This window comes from Schistocerca nitens, chromosome 2, assembly GCF_023898315.1.
Source record: "Schistocerca nitens isolate TAMUIC-IGC-003100 chromosome 2, iqSchNite1.1, whole genome shotgun sequence".
Classification (NCBI taxonomy): Eukaryota; Metazoa; Arthropoda; class Insecta; order Orthoptera; family Acrididae; genus Schistocerca; species Schistocerca nitens.
The window spans coordinates 615,357,819-615,380,937 of NC_064615.1; the positions used below are offsets into that span (position 1 = coordinate 615,357,819).

A 23,119-nucleotide genomic window follows, 5' to 3' on the forward strand; every position below is an offset into this window, starting at 1 on the left:
GGAACAAGACTTTTGGTCAGGTGATTACAGGGCTATAAATACAAAATCAAATAGGGGTAATGCAGGAGTAGGTTTAATAATGAATAAAAAAATAGGAGTGCGGGTTAGCTACTACAAACAGCATAGTGAACGCATTATTGTGGCCAAGATAGACACAAAGCCCATGCCTACTACAGTAGTACAAGTTTATATGCCAACTAGCTCTGCAGATGATGAAGAAATTGATGAAATGTATGACGAGATAAAAGAAATTATTCAGGTAGTGAAGGGAGACGAAAATTTAATAGTCATGGGTGACTGGAATTCGTCAGTAGGAAAAGGGAGAGAAGGAAACATAGTAGGTGAATATGGATTGGGGGGAAGAAATGAAAGAGGAAGCCGCCTTGTAGAATTTTGCACCGAGCATAACTTAATCATAGCTAACACTTGGTTCAAGAATCATAAAAGAAGGTTGTATACCTGGAAGAATCCTGGAGATACTAATAGGTATCAGATAGATTATATAATGGTAAGACAGAGATTTAGGAACCAGGTTTTAAATTGTAAGACATTTCCAGGGGCAGATGTAGATTCTGACCACAATCTATTGGTTATGAACTGCAGATTGAAACTGAAGAAACTGCAAAAAGGTGGGAATTTAAGGAGATGGGACCAGGATAAACTGAAAGAACCAGAGGTTGTAGAGAGTTTCAGGGAGAGCATAAGGGAACAATTGACAGGAATGGGGGAAAGAAATACAGTAGAAGAAGAATGGGTAGCTTTGAGGGATGAAGTAGTGAAGGCAGCAGAGGATCAAGTAGGTAAGAAGACGAGGGCTAATAGAAATCCTTGGTTAACAGAAGAAATATTGAATTTAATTGATGAAAGGAGAAAATATAAAAATGCAGTAAATGAAGCAGGCAAAAAGGAATACAAACGTCTCAAAAATGAGATCGACAGGAAGTGCAAAATGGCTAAGCAGGGATGGCTAGAGGACAAATGTAAGGATGTAGAGGCTTGTCTCACTAGGGGTAAGATAGATACTGCCTACAGGAAAATTAAAGAGACATTTGGAGAGAAGAGAACCACTTGTATGAATATCAAGAGCTCAGATGGCAACCCAGTTCTAAGCAAAGAAGGGAAGGCAGAAAGGTGGAAGGAGTATATAGAGGGTTTATACAAGGGCGATGTACTTGAGGACAATATTATGGAAATGGAAGAGGATGTAGATGAAGATGAAATGGGAGATAAGATACTGCGTGAAGAGTTTGACAGAGCACTGAAAGACCTGAGTCGAAACAAGGCCCCGGGAGTAGACAACATTCCATTAGAACTACTGATAGCCTCGGGAGAGCCAGTCATGACAAAACTCTACCATCTGGTGAGCACGATGTATGAGACAGGCGAAATACCCTCAGACTTCAAGAAGAATATAATAATTCCAATCCCAAAGAAAGCAGGTGTTGACAGATGTGAAAATTACCGAACTATCAGTTGAATAAGTCACAGCTGCAAAATACTAACGCGAATTCTTTACAGACGAATGGAAAAACTGGTAGAAGCCGACCTCGGGGAAGATCAGTTTGGATTCCGTAGAAATGTTGGAACACGTGAGGCAATACTGACCTTACGACTTATCTTGGAAGAAAGATTAAGAAAAGGCAAACCTACGTTTCTAGCATTTGTAGACTTAGAGAAAGCTTTTGACAATGTCGACTGGAATACTCTCTTTCAAATTCTGAAGGTGGCAGGGGTAAAATACAGGGAGCGAAAGGCTATTTACAATTTGTACAGAAACCAGATGGCAGTTATAAGAGTCGAGGGGCATGAAAGGGAAGCAGTGGTTGGGAAAGGAGTGAGACAGGGTTGTAGCCTCTCCCCGATGTTATTCAATCTGTATATTGAGCAAGCAGTAAAGGAAACAAAAGAAAAATTCGGAGTAGGTATTAAAATTCATGGAGAAGAAGTAAAAACTTTGAGGTTCGCCGATGACATTGTAATTCTGTCAGAGACAGCAAAGGACTTGGAAGAGCAGTTGAACGGAATGGACAGTGTCTTGAAAGTAGGATATAAGATGAACATCAACAAAAGCAAAACAAGGATAATGGAATGTGGTCGAATTAAGTCGGGTGATGCTGAGGGAATTAGATTAGGAAATGAGACACTTAAAGTAGTAAAGGAGTTTTGCTATTTAGGGAGTAAAATAACCGATGATGGTCGAAGTAGAGAGGATATAAAATGTAGACTGGCAATGGCAAGGAAAGCGTTTCTCAAGAAGAGAAATTTGTTAACATCGAGTATAGATTTAGGTGTCAGGAGGTCGTTTCTGAAAGTATTTGTATGGAGTGTAGCCATGTATGGAAGTGAGATATGGACGATAACTAGTTTGGACAAGAAGAGAATAGAAGCTTTCGAAATGTGGTGCTACAGAAGAATGCTGAAGATAAGGTGGGTAGATCACATAACTAATGAGGAGGTATTGAATAGGATTGGGGAGAAGAGAAGTTTGTGGCACAACTTGACTAGAAGAAGGGATCGGTTGGTAGGACATGTTTTGAGGCATCAAGGCATCACAAATTTAGCATTGGAGGGCAGCGTGGAGGGTAAAAATCGTAGAGGGAGACCAAGAGATGAATACACTAAGCAGATTCAGAAGGATGTAGGTTGCAGTAGGTACTGGGAGATGAAGAAGCTTGCACAGGATAGAGTAGCATGGAGAGCTGCATCAAACCAGTCTCAGGACTGAAGACCACAACAACAACAATATGTATTCTAACTGGACATTAAAGAAGTGCAATAGAAGTTATTTGGAAGACGAAGTGTATTAAAAAAGCATCTGTTCATTATTACGTCACGCGCCGAGAATCCTGCATCAAGAGGATCGAAGCAAACGAGAGGAATTTGCATGAGTGTCATAACCAGTTCCATGTTTAAAGGCGCTAATAGGAAGTTCGTAAATTTAAATGGTGAATGTTGATCTTAAATGTACTGAATATTGTTGATATTAGTGCCAGTTCAAGGTCACTCAGGATATGTGTACCTTCCAATTTCCTTCAAAATTTCCCTTTTAAATTATTTAAGCAGCAATTTTTAATCAGTTTCCAATAGATATTACATTTTATTACCCACGTAACTATTCAAATTCTGCTAGCAATAAAGAACCAGTCCATTCGTCATTAACAGCAAAATCTGTTCCACGTAATTTCTGACCATTATTTACTATCTGATTCACATAGCTCGCCATTGAATCACATTTTTCTAGACCTGTTTGATATCAGTGTTCTCAGTTAACTTAGTCTTCTCCGAAAACCAGTGTTGTCTGATGAAACTACTTCTGAGACACATTTCGCTAATCCTTCAAGGTTAAGCACATTTTCGATAACGAACGACCAATATCCGTACTTCTCATGTTCATTCAGTTTCGTCACATTATTCAGGTAATTCCTCGCCATATTTGTCGACTCAAACAATTCTTCTATGTGAACAGCAGCATACACTCGACTTTGAAGCACGACATGTGGGTCTTTAAACAGCGATTCCTGATACTTCTAACGATCGGTTGTTTGGGTACCTGGACCCATAACCTGTTGTTGTTCTGTGGATATTGAGAACATAATAAACATGTACATATTCGGTGATTTATTATAATATTACACACAATCAATATGGACAAACCGGGACTGAACAGCATGTAGGAAAAAAGACGTAAAAAAAGTCAAAGATAATACCACATAGCCCTCTTCGTAATGTGTATGGCAACTGATTGAAGGCTTTACTGTTTAATGCTCGGTAAGAACGCTGTGTGGTTAGCATTAGATTGCCACGTGTCCTAGTTTCTTTATTGTCCTCCACGAAATAAAAGTAAATATTTTATAGCAAATACCTCCTTTCCTGATACGGTTAAATAAAGGTCCTGGGCTGTATAAAACCTACGTTCCAAAATGTTTATGCCTATGACATCGGCATTCTGGAAATTATTACGTATTTCCCTAAAACTCGTGCCTACGACATTAATTTCACGGTTGACACATGACCAAATCGGTAAATCTGGACGTTACAGGACAATCACAAAGAGTACATTTGTACGAGTTAAATTATTGAAACATTTCTTTAGTATTGTGCTTGCCTTGTAAGTCTCATTTCTATAAAAGTCGTTAGATACTCCAAGCAGTACAAGAAAAAAATCCTTATTAGTCAAAGTAGTTACTTCACTTTTGCTCCATAGTTTTGCTTCACACGTATTGGCGCAAGTCGGTAGTCTTTGTGACTATGACATCATGTTTTCAAATGCTGCCAGCCGCAACGTTCGAACAGTTGCTTTGTAGCTGCTCTAAAAACGTGTATTCAGTGTTCTTGGGTATACTGTACGTGCGTATACACACACACACACACACACACACACACTCACAGTACCTCCTGCCCATCACATCGCGTTGGCGACCCATTGTCACGTTCTCTTGTGCTGGCGCAGCGGCAAATTATAGTTAAGTTGTGATTTAACACACCTGTACTTTTTCAAATCTCCGATGCTGAACTTTTTAAAAAAAAAAATTAAAAAGACGAAAATGGTCTCTGGGAAGTGCCAGAACGCGTTCCGGCCGAAATTAAGCCCTTCGCTACACACGATTTACCTCCACGTTCGCTGCCATCTTGCCTCCTGTTGCATGTGAACGGTTTCTTACCATTACAGTGACATAATTATGTAGAAGGTTATTAAATTTACAGTATTTATTAAAAATGATGTTCAGAATCATCTGATGAAGAATGAGTTGGATGTTCTGGTACTTCACATGAAGGCCTCCACGAAATGTGTAACTGCAAATGGGAAATGCCTCAATAGTTTCTCCGATCAGCCGCCACACTGAGTGTCAACTTTGTTTGCTCATTTAGTAAATGTGGTGTTCTTTCTTTTTAGTAACTTTTTTTCAACTCTCCCACATATACAAGTTATATAGGTCAGCTACAGTCTTTTGCAACATTAATATAAGTCATATTAATCCCATATGTGTTTTGCTTTATTTTAAAGTACTATTATCTTGAGTTGTTTCTGGTAAAATATCGTTATTTCTCTTACAATGTTGTTTTTCATGGTCTTTAACAGTTAACCTGCTGTACTTATTACTATAAAGAGCATTTATTGTTTTCATTACTCATGTTTTTGTTGTTACTTATTTCATTCTTCTTTGTCTTCCGTATGTATGTGTTACATATTGCAAAGGAGGTGGATTAATGAAGCTCCCTTATAAGCCACCCTATGTGATTTCTAAGCTTGCCTTCCATTAAATGCAGCACATGCTGAGTTAGTTTGTCTCTCAGTGTCACATTATCAATGTAGCACACGAATACAGAAATCCATCATCACAGATTAATCCTTCTGAACCATTTCAATCAGACTACATACACGCTAGTTTGCAACAAAGAAGAATCAAATAAATTACACATTATTATCCCATTTATGATCCTGTTTTCTTGATTCCTTTTCTGGGTACTGTGACCACATCTAATAGACTACACAAATGGAGAAGCAAGACATAAAATATCACCCTGAAAACCAATATTTATCATCTACACCAGATACTAACGCACATCTGGTTGGAGCTAAGCATATACAACATGGTGGTCCTCTTACAATAGTTGTATCCATTTTTCTTGTTGAAGGTCTGTTAGCTCATCTTCAGTTGCTAAGAATTTTTCATTCCTCTTCATTCACACTGTGGCTTTGATGACCTTGCAGGACCTTCATCCATGGTCACTCTTCACAATTTCACACTAGAAGCAGAAACAAGGAAATTATTGACAGGAAATTGAGTCCCCACTTCTGTGGCAGATAAACAAAAACATACACAGCCTTACTTCTGCACTCAAACAATGGGAAGACCAGGTTAGAATATCATCAATTATGCAAATGATAAATCAATATTCACCTAAAAAATGACACATTGATTTTTTGACAGGCACAATGTAAAGATGGTTATGCTTTAAGCTTTTGGTCCAAAACTTTTCTGGGAAAGAAAGGAAAACACACACACACACACACTCATATAAGCAGCCACACTTCACATACTTATGACCAATATCTCTGGCCAGAGTGGAGTAGTTGTCAGGTGGCATGAAGTGTGCATGCTTGTGTGAATGTGTGTACATTCTTATTTCTTTGATGATGAAGACTTAGTGTGCAACAGTCCTTGTGTTGTGAACGTCTGCAACTCTGTGTGTCATATTTGCATTGATTAGCAGTCTATTTCTATCATAACTGTTACCTCTGCTGTTTGTGTGTGCAGGTACTTTAATTCTGCATTCCATATGCAGGTATTCAAAAACTTGCTTCAGTGCTACCTGCAGTCTTTAGATAAATCTAAATATTTCTATGAACAGGAGATTTTGAAACAATTTCTGGACTCCTCAACTTCCATGACATTTCGAAGCATTTTCACTCTTTAAAAGGTTTTTCCACAACTGTGAAAAATCATTCCTGATAGGAGTAGTTCGTCATAAGCTGGATGTTGAATGAACCAGGTAAAAGCAATGCAATAAGCAGTAGTAAGTGCTCTATGAAAATCTCAAAATTAATATTGTATCACCAGTGATTCCTTCGAACTCATGGAGCAATTATTTGTGCACTTGGCTGAACTTCAAACAACATGACAAACATTTATGTTCTGTCTCTGCATTGAAACCAAGAACCTGTAGCCATTATCACTAAGCAATTGTTTTGGGCCTCACCAGGACTCAATAGCTACAATATCTGTCATTGACGACTATGCACAAAGAGTTACAGAACACTGAAATTTTCACCATTATCTGTTATTAAATGTAAACTTGATAATTTTTGTGCTCTGAATGGAGTGTTGTCATGTTATTTAACTATGAAAAACGTTTAATACAAATTCAAGTAACAAAGTTTGTTCATGTTTAAAATGAAGTGCCGTAATGTAAAGATTTATGACAGGGACTTCAATCCAGCATGTAATCAGATTTTTAATTAATTAAAGTCAGATGTTAGATACAGCCCCAGATCTATGATATTTCTGAACAGGTCAAAAAACTTAATAGTGGCACCCACCCTTGAGTGCTTGAGTTTTGATGTAAAAAATTTAGAAAAAACTCAATTTTTCAAAATACATTTATTTTGTAGCGCACATCTTTCTGAGGAGTTTGATATATAAAACATATATGGTCAAGGAAATGTAAGACATGTGGCAAAGTGCTTTGTCACGCCTCTTCACACAGCGTTTTTGTATTGTAGGTTACTATATTTCGCTCTGTGGAATTCAAGCGAGTATATTTTGTAATAGAAACCATCAAACCTATACTCAGGAGACTGGGAATTAAAATATACTATGGTGTCTGTCCTGCTCCCAGTCAGCCAGACTGACATCCTATCCTCCTTGAAAAGAAAAAAAGAAAGCTCGCGTTTGGGTGAGATTACTAATGACACACAGATTAAGAACTCTTCAGAAAATTTGTACTCTTAATTGCCTATTAGCTAATAACTTTCTCTTTTGTGTCACAAAATTAAATATAGAAAAAAACCAGTAAATACAAGAAACAAGCAAGACAGTACACATTTCTTTAATTTTTAAGTCCTGGCATTTTTTCCTCTCTAAGCTTGCTACAGCTTTACATTGTGTGCTTTCCTTTCTTCGAAAGAATCTATTATCTCATCAAAGTTCGTCAAACGTTTTCCTACATGAAAAATCGAAATGTCGTTTTCTAATACTGAAAAAAGCTGTTAATACGAATAGTACCCAAACATGGTGTGATTTCTCTGATTGATTACGTCTATTTTGGCCCTGCCTGCAACATAAAACGAAATAGGCCTTTCTAATGTTGCAGCCATTGTAACAGACGCCAAATAAGAGAGACTGTTTTGGTACAAGTGGTCATTTTTGTGTACTTACTTAACATAAGTAACAAGAGAGAATATAATTCATGATGTACCAATACGAAATGCCTATTGGGCCTACTACAAGCAAACCGTTTTATTTTAGGAAATAGTTTCACTTTTCAGTCATGTGTTCGAGATTTTTAAGCATGAGATCGAAAAGAAGTAGTAGTGGAAAATTTTTATATAAATTTGGAATCGTCATATTCTTCCATATAATTTATGTGATCTCCCTGTTTCTTCTCCTTCCTCATTCCAACAAACAATCTTGTCATCACTAATTCTGTAACTATTCCTGCCATTGTCAAAACCTTTTCTCTAGTTAACTTTGCTAACCTTTCCAGGGTCACAGATTCAGTTATCACGCGTTTTTTTCTCCGTTTAAGCATTATTATGTGCCCGTACAACGCGTTTTCGGCGCTATTCCGAGATAGAACTTAAAGCAGCTGCTAACCGGGGACTGTACAACTGACAGTGTAGCGATCTAGCGAAAATTTTGTCAAAATTTCATTTTCTTTGATACACCGATGACATGTTATTCCTGTTAGTCGTTTATTTCCGCTCTGGTAGTCTGAATCTATGGCTTTCGCTAATAATTATGACAAAGCTGATCATTTGCACATCCAATCAACCACATGGACAAACATGGAATGGCGTTCACGTGTTTGGGTTTATTCGGCTCTGCTCATATAGCCCTGTCCCCTTTTGTCTGTGCTAAAGTTTTTTATTTCCAGATGCAACATGGGTTCACTAGACAGAGACATCACTACACTACGCACACATTCAAAAGTAACCTAATGATTAATTCAGAAATCAACTTAGAATGTGTTCAAAACTGTTCAAAAACTCACTGGGATGCATTTCGAAATCATATGAATAATGGACAGACTAACATGTGCTGGGTGCTAGGTGCTTTGTGAAAAAGGATTTTTTTCTTCAAGAACATGAACTTGGCGCCCCCTGAAATTGCTGGCTGGATCAGATACTTCAGTTTTTCCCCCCCCCCCCTCCCCACAGATCACGGCCCAGTTATATATCAAATTTTTTTCATCAGTACCGAGATGTTTGAACTTGAAAAGAGGATATGATTTTTTTGTGACTTGGAATTGAACCTGGCACCTACGGACGATGTACTACTAAGGTGAAGGAACTGTCCTCTATCTTGAATCACTCTTTGTTTCGTCCCAACTTGTCAGTAGGTTCCTACCTGCGAAATGTCACAGCTCAAGGAATTCTTGCACTTTATGAAGATAGATAATGTCGCAGCATTATTTCCCATACCCTATAATATATGAATTATTTTCTCATCAGTAGTCAGATGCATGCATGTTTGACTAGAAATAATGGCATCTATTGCTATTTTCGACAACATATGAAAAGACATTCAAAATGAAAATTATTTATCACTAGTAGTTCAGTGTGCATATGCTAGAGCTTGAAATGAAACCATGAATATTTTTGTGTCGTGCCAGGATCTGAGCTCACATATGTGTCTTTTGTAGAAACCTAGAGGAGTCTGTAGTCTTGGGAAAAACTATGAAATGATCGAACTGTATCATTTGGTATGGGTCAGATACAACGAAAGAGGAGGTCCCAATTCGAATTCCAGTCCAGCACTAAATTTTGCAGCGTAATAAGTTCAAATAAAATAAGAGCACTGGGATCTTAAATGATCATTGCCTCATTAAGTAAAAGAAATTTTCTATTGTAGGAAGCTCAGTGGCTACACAGTTTTTGTTTGCCATAATTTCTGCCTCTGCTATGGACAAACCTAAATTGGCTCTGCTCCAGTTGGTAGTGAAAGGATGTGATGTTTATAACGTGGATCCTGAACTTGATATTCTTCAGTAGGCTAAAGGAGATCTGTTTGTGTGTGTTTAAAATACCTGTCAGAAGTAGGAATAGAACCTATACCTAGAATCAATCCATCAGACCTCTTAAGCCAAAATTTGTTACATTCATGATTGTCTTGTAACTTATGTTTTACTTAGATTATTAATTTGGCTTGGTGAAAAAAATTCAATTCCCTATCAACTGGTTAATAATGAGCAGCCTTCTGACATGGGAATTCGGCTGGTGTCATGTCAGTGCATATAAAGGCACTTTTAGCCATGATAAGCTTGACTTTAAGCCATTTTGAAAGTTTCACTATTTCAAGAAATTTCTCACATTGAGAAATACCATTGCATAGTATGGAGTTTTCAGGTAATCTGATTATTACTGCCATTGTCACTGTAAACTTCTCCATTCTGCTGCTGCTACCTGAGTGCTAGAAGGAAGCCTTTAACGCTTCTTGACCATTTTTAGAAGTAGCTTCCCAAAAACAAGTATTGGTAAGTACAGTATTTAGTTCACAGAAAACTGTTGCCGCATTCTGTAGCAGCTGGACTATAAGAAGTAGTTGTGTTGTTCTTTCCTTGTCTAAGGAATACTTCTCAAGTTAATATTGGACACCTCCAGTTATTTGTAGATTACATTGAAACTAAATTGACTGATGAAGACGTTGCTTCATGGCAGAAATTGCGTTGTATTTCTTCATTTACTTGCATTTAGCAACAATGTTCGTAAAACGCTAAAACTTGCAGTAAATGCCACCTTCAAAGCCAGTGGATGTTAATGTCTCCTGTTAAATGTCACGATCATTCACTCCAGATGACTTAGTCGACGTCACCTTTCTCCAGTAGTACAAGGAAGAAAAAATGGCAGACAATCAACTGCTTTCATTCTTATTGCAAAGTAGGATCTTTAGATACTAAATACATTTACACATTACTGTAGGCAATAATCACAAGGCACTAATTTATTAAATCTTTTTTCAAAGTGTTAAAATCTGAATGAATTTATCTTCTGAGGTGAAGGAACTGTCCTCCATCTTGAATCACTCTTTGTTTCATCACACCTTGTCAGTAGGTTCATACCTGCGAAGAGTCACAGCTCAAGGATTTTAATAAAATTCGCATTCTTGCACTTTATGTAGATAGATACCGTTGCAGCATCATTTCCTATGCCCGTTCTATGTGTCACCTCTGGGTGAAGAGCATGGCGGAGGGAGGCCACAGCAACTGCTTTTGTCGCTATGGATGTCCATGGACTACCACAGAAGATCAAGACAATAGCATACTCAACTGCAGTGATGAAGACCTTGTCAGGACTAGCACTGAAATTGGGAACATCGGTCAGCAGGCTGATCTGTCATCGTCATCTCAACGAGAAAGGAAGAAAAGGAAAAAAACATGGTGGCTAAGGAAATGCTGAAGGGGCAGCATAAGGCTGCCAGATTAAACTTCACTCAGGCATACAGAAGGAAAGCACTTAGTTATATTTATGGATGAGAAGGTGTTTGCCGGCCGGTGTGGCCGAGCGGTTCTAGACGCTACAGTCTGAAACCGCGCGACTGCTACGGTCGCAGGTTCGAATCCCGCCTCGGGCATGGGTGTGTGTGATGTCCTTAGGTTAGTTAGGTTTAAGTAGTTCTAAGTTCTAGGGGACTGATGACCTCAGAAGTTAACTCCCATAGTGCTCAGAGCCACTTGAACCATTTTTTTGAGAAGGTGTTTTCTATTGCACCAAAAACTTTGGTCGCTGTATGTAGACAATATGGAGTGAGAGTTGACAGACGCATATGTGTGGCCAAACAGCTGTCATAGTTTGGGGATGAATATCAGTAAGTTGTTGTGGGATACTGTGGGAACTGAATCATGTGTCTTCTAGCCATTACTACTGTGAAGTACTAGAGAACGTAATGCTTCCTTCTGTTCAAAAGAGATTTTCGTGAGGAAGAGTACTCTTCGAACATGAATGATCTCCTGTCCACATGGCAAACTCTCTAAAACACTGATTTCAAATGAACAGAATAGTTGAGCTATTGAACTGATGCATGGGAAGAGTCGTCACAGCATAACAGATTCATATGAAAAGTTGTTGCTTCTATTCCCTGGGGGCTAGATGCAGTCATAGAGGAGGATGGAAACTTGACACACTATTGAATTATTGCATTGTTATGGAGCTCATTTTATTTATGACAAATGAACATTTAGTTTTCCCTTGAAGAAGAGGAAAATGTTTTTGTCTTATCTCTTTTTCTTTCTTTTCCTTAAAAAAGAGAAGTAGATTATATATAAAAACTAGGCCATCAATTTTAGTCTTTTCAGGCATTCGATATACTTTTGATTTTAAATTATTTCGTGACCATTGATCAAAAAGACTGAGACAAAATTGAAACTCATCTTTCTGGTCACATGGTGCATGTTGTCAGTGGTGATGAAGGCATCGCAGAGAAAGTATTAAGTTTTCTTCATGTCAAGAAAAAACAGGATGGCAGTACTGACAAAAGCACGGAGGAGATATCATTTTCTTCTAATGCCAAGCAGAAATCATTATACATAAAGAGATAAAGTGGTGCAAGACCAGCAGTGTACATGTAAAACTGGGTGTTTCAGTTCACTACAGACCCAGTTATATACTTATTTATTACTTTATAATTATGAATACTTAATAACTGGTGTTGCCCTCATAAACTTATAACTCTTACCATAAATTAAAATTCATCACTGTAGCAGAATTTAAACGTCCTTGCATCAGATTTGAAACTGATCACCTCAACTACTGCACAATTCTATCAGACGTGTACACTACACTTATAAAGTGGTGTCATAAAATTTCGACACAGTGATGAAAAAGTTGTGTAGAAAATGACTTGAGAATCTTTGAAGCACATATTCTATCACCCTGATTGAAATGTATTAGGAAATGCAATTGAAGTACACACTTATCATATCTCTCTTACGACGAAAGTTTGACGTATTGAAATACAACTGTTCGTTTTACTCAAAGTTCTGAACTGATTCAAGTATATCACATGCTTATCAAAATGTATATTTTGTACCTCTTCTGATGTAGAAGCAAGAAGAAAGATATACAAAAACATGCAACTCTGATGTACAATACATTTATCTTCTTCAGATTTACCTCAGTATGTTTATTGCTTACACAATCATTGTTCTGGGTGATGATTCTGTAAATGAGAAACAACACACAAACTACCATCATTAATGGTTCCTCAGAACAATTTCTGAGCCTTTCTTGTGAAGTAACTCAGTATTTCCAAAACAGACAGTTCTGGTCATTTCTAGAATATACTGAATGTAAGTTGTGAAAGGGCTTATAATGTAGAGCTTGTGTCATGATTTAGTCACTGAATTTCATTCTGGCCATTTTCATACTGAATAAAGAAAACAAGAAGATCGATAAACTACCTGATTAGTCTCAGACTGTTTTCAATAACATGAGAGAATATACTGTTGGTGCTTAATTTCTCTCTGATGTTTACTGTTGTGTCCAATAAAATAATCTACAACTCTATTAAAATATGCATTGTACTAAGTCGAATGGAATTCATATTACCACAATATCCTTCTGACAAATGTCTATTTTAATGAAACATAAACTATCTGTAACTGGAGTTTGCCTAATCCAGGAAAATTAGTAAGGCATTACTCAATCTGGGCTCCAAAACGGTCTGTGTTTACTTGCAGTCCTGTGTCACAATGAAATGGTATGAAAACTTGGCTTTTCATAAATAAAATAAACAAAAGTTCTTTACTGGTTTTTGATCTGACTTCTTGTAGCTCTATCACAAAACATCTGTTAAAAGTTTTATCAGTGCTTCTTTGTTTTGTGCATGTGTTAAATGCACTTTTGCATGTATTAGAGAGTAAAACAGCGTAATTTTTTAACTGGGAACGAAAGCAGTCCTATTTTTACAGGCAACCATGTTACCTCACAGCAAGCAGGATTCTACAGGATCGAGCGTTCCCTTATTGCTCCAATGCTGGCCAGAATAGATTAAACTTGCAGCATAAGAGACAAGATTAACTGCAGTTTCCACACTGAACGACTTTCCCGGATTCAAATTGATAACTTTATTTAACCTGTGAGAAATTGCGCCCTTAAAAGATTAGCGATTGCTCACATGTCGGGCATTTTGCTTATACTCAACAAGTAGTATGAAATGTACCTAAAATGTTTAAATTGGTATGTTTTTTGTTATTTTTACAATAATGCACTCATATTTTAGTTTTTAATATGTTTATTTGCAGTACACAACGATGAGTTTATTTATATTTTTCCTAATAATCTTAGGATAATTACAGTCGCCATTCTTCTGAGGCACTTATAAAAAAATTGAAAGAAAAAACAAAGAAAACAGATATTTCTCTTTATTTAACTTTTGTGACTTACTTCATCATATATGTGAGCTTTTCACATACCACATAATAGTGCAGCATGTTCATTACACAAAAATGTTTGACGGTGCATACAAGCCATTTTTGTCTTCCGATTTTTGCGTCTTGGACAGACTTGACATATACCACTGGGTTTGTCAGTGTCTGAAACTTCAATTTCATTAGTAAATCATTTTATAACTTGCTGTAGAGAATGAGGTAGGTTTTCCATTGTACTCCTACGCTCATTTTGTTGCCGTGTTAGTTCTAGAGTACTGTCTCCTAGCAATAATCATATTTCTATTCTCTTCATATATTATTTGAGTGTTTATGTCAGTAACATTTAAAATCGTAAAAAAAAAAACTTTTCAGTGGCTACCTACATGCTCTTTGAGCCACGGAACATTCTTCTTTTAGTCGATCCGCCACATCGACACCTCCTTTTGTCTGATTATAATATGTGATGATTTCGGGTTTTGCGTGTTCCCCAGTTGTTGGATCAATCTGATCAGTGTCATGTAGTGAACTTTTTTCTTTTTTTTCTTTGATGCTTGGGAAACCAGAACCTTGTTCTCACGAAAACCAAAGATAATGCTGGGTGTTGGTCTTATTTTAGTATCTAGGAACATAGGAGGGATTTCTTTTTTATTATTTCTGACTGTACCAACTAAAGTTGTTCGTTTGCTCATCAATTCGTCAGCCAATGGTACCCAGGTGAAATAATTATCAGTCGTTCTATTTCTATCAGTGTATAATATATCTTGTGATAAGCGATTCACGACAGAAAATCCAGTGTTATCGAATTTGTATGGGCCATTTGGTTGCTGACCTGGGAAAATTTCTGTAAATTTACTTGTGTAAAAAGAATTTGAGACACACAAAGCATATACCTTGATTCCGTCCTTACCAGTTTACTTGCTGTTTACATATGGAATTTACTATGGCCACGAAATGCTTCTAACATTTCATCAATCTTTACATTATCTTCTATCTGATAATTCGACAGATATTTTTCGACAAATGAATCAAATCTTTCGGGAACTGGGGCGAGATTGTCATACTTAGACCTCTCTGAGCGTGTCTGAATATCGCTAAACCTTACAGTTGTCGACAGAAAAGGAAATCTAGTATCTCTCATAACGGCTCGAAAAATATCAGGAGCAGTGTCGTCTTTGTCTCACATTTCCTGCACCTTCAAATGTGGCATGTTTTGCACCAGTCATGTATAAAATGACAATAAACACTTTCTGTTGTATAGTGTCAGTCTCTTTATGATCTCACTCTCTTGAAAATCGAGCTTTGATATTTCTAATACGAATATTAGGCCTAGTATTTGTTACCATGTCAGTCAACATTTCTTCACTTACAGAAAGAAGAAAACAGTCTACAATATCTTTGGCATCTTTTGCCACAGCTTTTGTCTCTCATCTACCAATAATAATATGATAAGATCTTGCCCTTACGTTGGAACGTCCTAGGTTATAACCGCACTTCGGTTGTTTATCTTTGTCTAAGTAAAAACACTGGCCTTGTGCTTCGAAGGAAGACATTTCCACCTGTACTTCATCTGATGACTGTTCCGTTTCGGTACGGTGGTCGCTGTGTTCACTGTCTAGGTCACTTTCGGTGTTATCGTCTCTAACAGATGCTACTGTAATATCTTGTGGCTCGTCTTTTCCAGCAACGCCAAAATTCTTTCTTTTAGTCTATACCTGTGTATAAAAATACAAAATAATGTTAGTTTAAGCATTATGTAGATACTTAACGATCGCAAATAATAAAAAAGAAATGCACATAAAATGATATTTTAAGAAATATGAATAACCAAATATATACTTACGTCGACACTCGCACGATGAGCAAAATGCGGCATGGCGATGATCGGCCCAACGAAAACATATCTGCGAGCGTCACACATGTACTGGCGCAATGACAACGGTTTGCACTGGTTGGGGGAAGTACAAAACCCAGCTACCGAGCGAACGAGAACTCTGAAGGCATTGTTGACAAAATATCAATTGTTTTAAAATTTGTGTGAGCAAAATGCTCTTAGCGCGAGTGATCGCGGGTTAACACCGTATTTGGAAACCATTACGATCATTTAATGGAAATTATATAAATATATAAAGTGAATTGTGTAGGCTAATTCTGTGTCAAACAGAAAAAAATCATCGATCGCAGGATTGACATGCCTATCCTGCATTGTTGCCAAGATTCAGTGACTACTATTCAGGTCTCAAAGAAATGGAGCCAAGCACCGAAATAGCCAATGTATGTATATCAATGAGTCTTATTTGCATTTCTGTATTTGGGTTTAGGGATTATAGCATATCCACTAATAACACTCAGTAGATATACTGTAAATGTTATGAGTAGGCATCAATATTTTTTATAATGTGGATGCCAATGTCCATGAAAGACAGGCATACAAATGAAGAGACAGCAACACAGCAATTATGGGTTATATGGAGATCCATTTTTTGTCATGTGTTGTGAGTGTGTACATCCATAGTGAGACTTTGTAAATTATGGACGACATGAAGTTCCAAATCAGGGAAGACTGCTAGGCATGAAACCAAAAGAAATGATAAACATGCAGGGTCAGAATTCTGTTGAGAATTAAACTGGTGAATGTATGCAGCGAAACTTCGATTTCAACTCCTGCTGACGTGAAACGTAAAGCAGTTGTTACCAGAAAGTTGAGAAGGAACACAAAACACTGAGAGTAAAGCCTAGAATTAATCAGCCTTGAGTGAAACAGTCATTCATTCCTTAAATACTAAAAGAAAAATTCGCATCGTCTATTCATTATGATTAACTGTATCAGCTGCTGGAGTGATTATAAAAATGAGAAGCACCTATGTTGGAAAGCTTTTTGTCATGCAATGTTCTTTTATACAGAGAGAAGCTGAAATAACAAAAGGTTCACCAAGCTGAGTGTGGTGCTGAGGTTCTGCGCACACAGAATGTTATTAATTTTGCCCTTGGTGTTTTAATATTCACAATTTCTATAGGCTACCACAATAGCCATATGAGAATTATTGCCAGCACAGATGGGCAGACGGTTCTAGTATTACGGAGACTGTCCATATGCTACTGGATCATAATGCCAATCTACTACTAAATAAAATTATAGATCATACTTAATTTCTATTTATTTATTTATTTATCCATGAGACCATGTTGGCACATAGAATGTTCATAACATGTTGGATATCATTTAGTACAATATTGTTTCTACCATTTCAACATCATTAATCTCTTATGGCCACACTACGTATAATTGGTACATTATTTGTATTTACCACGTTACTATGATTTCTCACTTGGTAGTTTCCTAAATATCGTTTTTTCAAGGTGTAGAACTTCATTTTGGCAGAGCTTAGTTGTTGTATTGTGTATATGGAGATACATTTTTTGTCATGTGTTGTGTGTACATCTTCATTTTTGAGGAAGACCATGGGATTTTCAGTTCCATACTGTTGTATGAATACTATGGTCTCATATATATGAAGGTATGGAAGCGGGAGGATTTGCACTTTTCTGAAGAGTGGCTTGCAAGATTTTCTGTGTTTGACCCCTTCTGTGATTCTTATGATTCTTTTTCGGATTCTAAATAGCTTGATGGTGTTTGGAAAAGCTCCTCAGAAAATGACTCCATACTTCAGGACTGATTGGACACTCGCATAGTAGACACTTTTTAGGCAGTCTTTACTACAACATCTTACAGGTTTTTTGCTGAGATTGTCAATATGAGTTCCCCACCTGACATTTTCCTGGATCCACATCCTGAGTAACGTTATCAGATAAACTCTGTATCCAGCTTTGTTAGACAACAGGGTATTTATAGTTTGTGGATCCTTCTCTTGACATTATGGAAGCTGATTGCTACAGTTTTTCGTTCATTTATGATTAACTTATTGTATGTTTACCATTCTGCTATGTTATCCATTGTCTTAGTTATGCTTTCTTGTAGTAGGTTTTCTGTTTTTGCAGTAATGAGAAAGCTTGTGTCTTCAGCAAACTGGTAAGCGTTTTGCCATTGCATATTTATTTGCAGGTCATTTGCGAATAGGATGAAGATCTCTGGTCCCAGTACTCATCCTTGGGGAGCATCATATTCCATGTCTTGGAAATCGGAGTAATAGTTTGTGATTTTGTTGCAGTCAGTGTGTTGTATTTCCACTGTTTGTTTCCGTTTGTAAAGGTATGACCTGATTCAGTCATTAGGTGTGCTTCTGACACCTAGTTGATTTAAATTCTGTAGGAGTGCTTCATGATGTATAATATCGAATGCTTTTGACAAGTGAAGGCATACACCAGTGATATAATAGCCACTGTCCCGTTTCTGGAAAATTTCACTTAGGAATACATAGATAGCACTGTTGGCTGAGCAGTTCTTCCTAAACTCGTGTTGTGCTGAGGATGGGCTTTGATATTTATTTAATTAATTATTTCTTCTTCTGGTGTTTCATGTTGTGACAATGTCACAGGCAATGGAATGTGTCACAAATCTATGGTAGAACATAAAAACCAAATGATTTCATAATACACTAAACTGTAACTTAGGTTCTACTACAGAAAATCAATTTTGAGAGATAAATAAATATTACAAAATAATAAGTGTAACAGAATATAAAAATTGCAAAATATGTATATTCAGGATTACAAATGTAGATTTGGCCATATATTTGCAGTTAACAGCACAAGAAATGCTAAACACTGTAGTTCAGGAACTCTTCTATCGTATAAAATGATCCTTGCAGTAGGAACTGCCTTAAAGTTTTCTTAAACAAGAGCTCATATTCTACTAAACTCTTAATTCATGAAGGGAGGGAGTTCAAAATTTTACAGCCAGTGACATGGACTCCTTTCTGTACCTTACTTTGATTTGTCTGTTCATAGTGGTTACCACATTTTCTTCTCATCTCGTGAATATGATACTCATTATTCAGTTTCAAAATGGATTTTTCTTTCCTTATGAAACACATAAAAAGAGAATATATATTGCACAGTGGATGTAAAGATTGCAAGTTTCTTAAAAAGATTCCTGCATGTGGCTTTAGGATGGACTCCACACATGATCCTAATGGCTCTCTTTTGTGCACATAGTACCTTTTTACCCACATGCCATAATGGCGCGAAAATAACCATAATTGACTGACTTGATGGTTTCCATACTTCTATAAGAGGAAACACAGCATAATGTGTAAGTTGCTGAACTCAATCTTTTGCATACATCTAGGATGTGGTTTGATTAATTAGTTTGCTGTCAATATGCATGCCTAAGTATTTTGAGGTATGCACCCTGGTTATTCACCTGCTCGCCTATTTTTACTACTATTTCTTCATCTTTGAATATTGAGTGGAACTGAACACAGTTTGTATTAGTGTAATTTAAATTAATCAAGTTGACTGTTTCAGATAAAATCTTATTTGCTGTTTCCTCAAAGTTTTTTACTGAATTATCAATAAGTATTGTAGTGTAATCAGCAGAAATGGTGAATCTACAATATTCTGTGTAGGGAGACAGATCATTTAAAAGATAATAAAAATTGGGGGGCTCATAACTGAGACTTGGGGCACTCCACATGTGATGGTACCCCATTCTGAAGATAATGGGACTCCATTTTGACTATCCACTACAACTTTTACAGGTACAAGACAAGCCATTTCATTTACGAACCAATTATATCGAGATGTGCAACTTTAGAATGTGGTGACTGACATGGTCAACGCTTTTATTAGGCCACAAAAATCCCAACAACTTCAATTTTTTGTTGATAGATTGCAAGACTCGCCATCAAATGCAAATATTGCATATTCTGTTGACAAACCTTTCTGAAATTCAAACTGACTTTTGCCGAAGATATTTTGATCCCTGAGATGCTTAACTTTCATGGGATGTATTAGTTTCTCTAAAACCTTTGAAAAATTTGTCAGTGGTGATATTGCTGATAGTGAGCAGCATCTGTGTTATCTTCCTTCTTATACAGCAGTTTTACAACTGCATACTTAAGCCTCTCAGGAACTATTCCTTGCTTAAGTAGTGCATAAAAAATGTGGCAAAGGACTTTACTTACATGGCCGAAGCAGTAATTTAATAATTTGTTAGAAATATTGTCAATTCCAGTAGAGTTTTTATTTTACAGGGATTTAATAACTCTTTCAATTTCTTGAACAGTGTCTGCTGTTACCTTCATGTGTTGTACTGAGCTAGGTACTCTGGATTTAAAAAGATTTATAGCTTGGTTTATGGAGCTTTGAAAATCTATTTTTTTCTGTTACTGTTAAAAATGTTTGTTTAATGTATCTGCAACTACTTCTGGATTGCGCTCAAGATGACCCTCACTTTTTATTTTGATATTTTCACTACAAATGGCAATTTTCCTTATTTCCTTCTTTACAAAATCCCAAGTAGTTTTTACTCTATTGCTTGAGTAATCCATTTCTGCCTCCGAGAACATCTTCTTTGCTGCTTGTATGGCCTTATTCCGAACTTTATTGTAGAGTTTATAGTGCATACTTCTACTGGGGTCATTTGATCTGTTGGCTGCTGCGTATAGTTCTCTTCTTGTATTACAAGAAATTTTGATGCTTTTAGTAATCCAAGGCTTGTTTCCAGACTTTTACAGGTTTTCTCTCACTGACTTTTTTGGAAAGGTTTCTTCGAAAAGACTTGTAACTTCATTGATAAATATATTAAATTTTGAGTTAACATTAATTTCAGCATGCACAGGAGACCTGCTCACTAGCTGCAATTGCTGATTAAAGCTTTCAGTGGTGTGTTCGTTTATAATCCTGAAGTTTTTCCAAATGAAATTTTCTTTCCTTTGTACATTTATTTTCCATAAAGGCTATAAGTCTTTTGTGGAAGACTTTCTCTTTTTGAGAAGCCAGACAATAGGGCAATTGGCATGTAATTTCCAGCTTCTGCTGTGTTTCCTTTTTGGTAGATTGGTTTCAATTTTGCAATTTTTAGACAAGAAGGAAATGTCCCTGATGCCAGTGAACTATTGCATACATATATTAGTGGTTTCATAATGCATTCACTACACCTTTTTATTATTTTATCAGGTATACAATCTGCTCAGACTGAATTTTAGATCATTTGCCTTCATTTTTGCTTCCTTGAAAAAAATAGCATTAATAATATTATATTAAAGTTCAGCTTGGAAAACATTAATAACCCAGAGGAAGTAGCTAATATGTTTAATAACTATATTATAAAAGTAACAGAGAAACTACTAAAACAGACCTCCAATAGAAAACAGCATACAGAAACAGGGGTAAATTGTTTCAAGCAAATCAATGTTCCTTTACCCAACATATGTAGAAGAAGCACAGAATACAATAAAAAGTCTCAAAATGAAACACTCTGCAGGAGTAGATGATATACCTGATTTCATTATAAAGAAATGTGGGGACCTGATTACTGCGTCCTTAACTCACCTATGTAACCTATCTTTTGCTACAGGAACTTTTCCTTCATGTTTCAAAATAGCAAGTAAAGCCATTGTTCAAGAAAGGAGACGAAGATGATATTTCCAACTACAGACCATTGGCACTTGTGTCCGTTTTCTCAGAAATATTAGAAAGGCTCTTGAATAAGAGTCTAACAGACTTCTTAGATGATATTGGCAGAATCTCAACATGAATTTGGAGCAAACCGTTCAACCGAATCAGCAGTTCACTCTTTTCTATTAGAGGTGCTATTAGCATAAGACAACAAAAAACTTACGATGGGCATATTTTTAGATTTTTCAAAGGCTTTTGACACCATTAATCACGACAAATTGCCACACAAGTTAGAAAATCTTGATATCAGAGGAACAGCTAACAACTAGCTCAACTCTGTTCTTAAGAACATGGAACAATATGTGGAAATAGATCATGAAAGAAATACTATCATTATGAAATATAATTCCAAGCTACTGGCTATTAAATATGGTGTGCCACAAGGATAAGCAATGGGTCTTGCTCTGTTCTTACTCTACGTAAATGACCTAAACATAAGCAATGACAGCACTAAAATATTTCAATTTGCTGATTATGCAACCGTTTTAATTACAGGAAACTGAGAAGAAACCCATGCAAAAAACACAAGAGAAGACATTGACAGGCTAACATGTTACTCTGATAACAATGACTTCATAATAAACACTGGAAAATCTGTAGCTATGGATACACACACAGCACAAACAAAAAATCTGATATCGCCCAATCTAGAGCTATTTGGACAAAAAATTACCATAATTGCCAGTAGCAAATTTCTTGGACATCATCTACAAGACAACTTGAAATGGAAAGCACAAGAGCACATATTGAGCAAATGAACAAAAACTTAAGTACTTCTTGTTTTGTGTCACATACATAACAAAAACCTACCACCTACAACACTCTTCAGTGTGTATATTAATATTATGCAGTCATACAATCTCACCTCCAGTATGGTATTATGTTCTGGGGAAATTCTGGAGATGCTATCAAAATAATCAAATTTTTTTTTTTTAAATGTAAGGGTAATGACAGCAGTAGATAATCACAAATCATTTATGCCACTGTTTCAAAAAGTGATGATCCCGCCTCTTCATTATATATATATTTGAAAATATAATGTATTTAAAACAAAACGTACACACAAAAAGACCACTCATCCCTTGTACTTTCTGTAATAAACATGAAATTCCTCGCCTACCTGTGCCTTTAGGATATGATATAGTTTTCTCTTTTTCTTGCTTAAGATCTTTATTCCAGTTGTCCAGATTTGTCTCAATTATTAGACCTCAGTTTACGTTTCTTTATTGGGAATGCGGTTTCTTAGTAGTTTTTAAGTATTTCCATAAATCTGTCGAACTTTTCATATGTACTTCCATGCTCATATACTGCATTCCATGTTTCCTTAGCTTACAGTTGTCTGAAGGTGCCTGTATTCTGTTTACTTAGGGTTCATTCTTCTTTGGCTAGTTCTGTTGACATTGTGGATTTAGGTATCAGTATTGTATGGAAATCAATATACTGTCCATTATGG

General features: G+C 36.5%; 1 long non-coding RNA gene across 1 annotated transcript in view; it reads right to left on the reverse strand.

Annotated features, from left to right (window-relative positions):
- Nucleotides 1–5,641: 5,641 nt before the first annotated feature.
- The window catches only part of LOC126236711 (uncharacterized), a 39,051-nt gene continuing 21,573 nt past the window's right edge, over nt 5,642–23,119 (reverse strand). The window contains exon 3 of the long non-coding RNA XR_007544973.1: nt 5,642–5,748. This is a non-coding gene — a long non-coding RNA (uncharacterized LOC126236711). The remainder of the gene's footprint in view (nt 5,749–23,119) is intronic.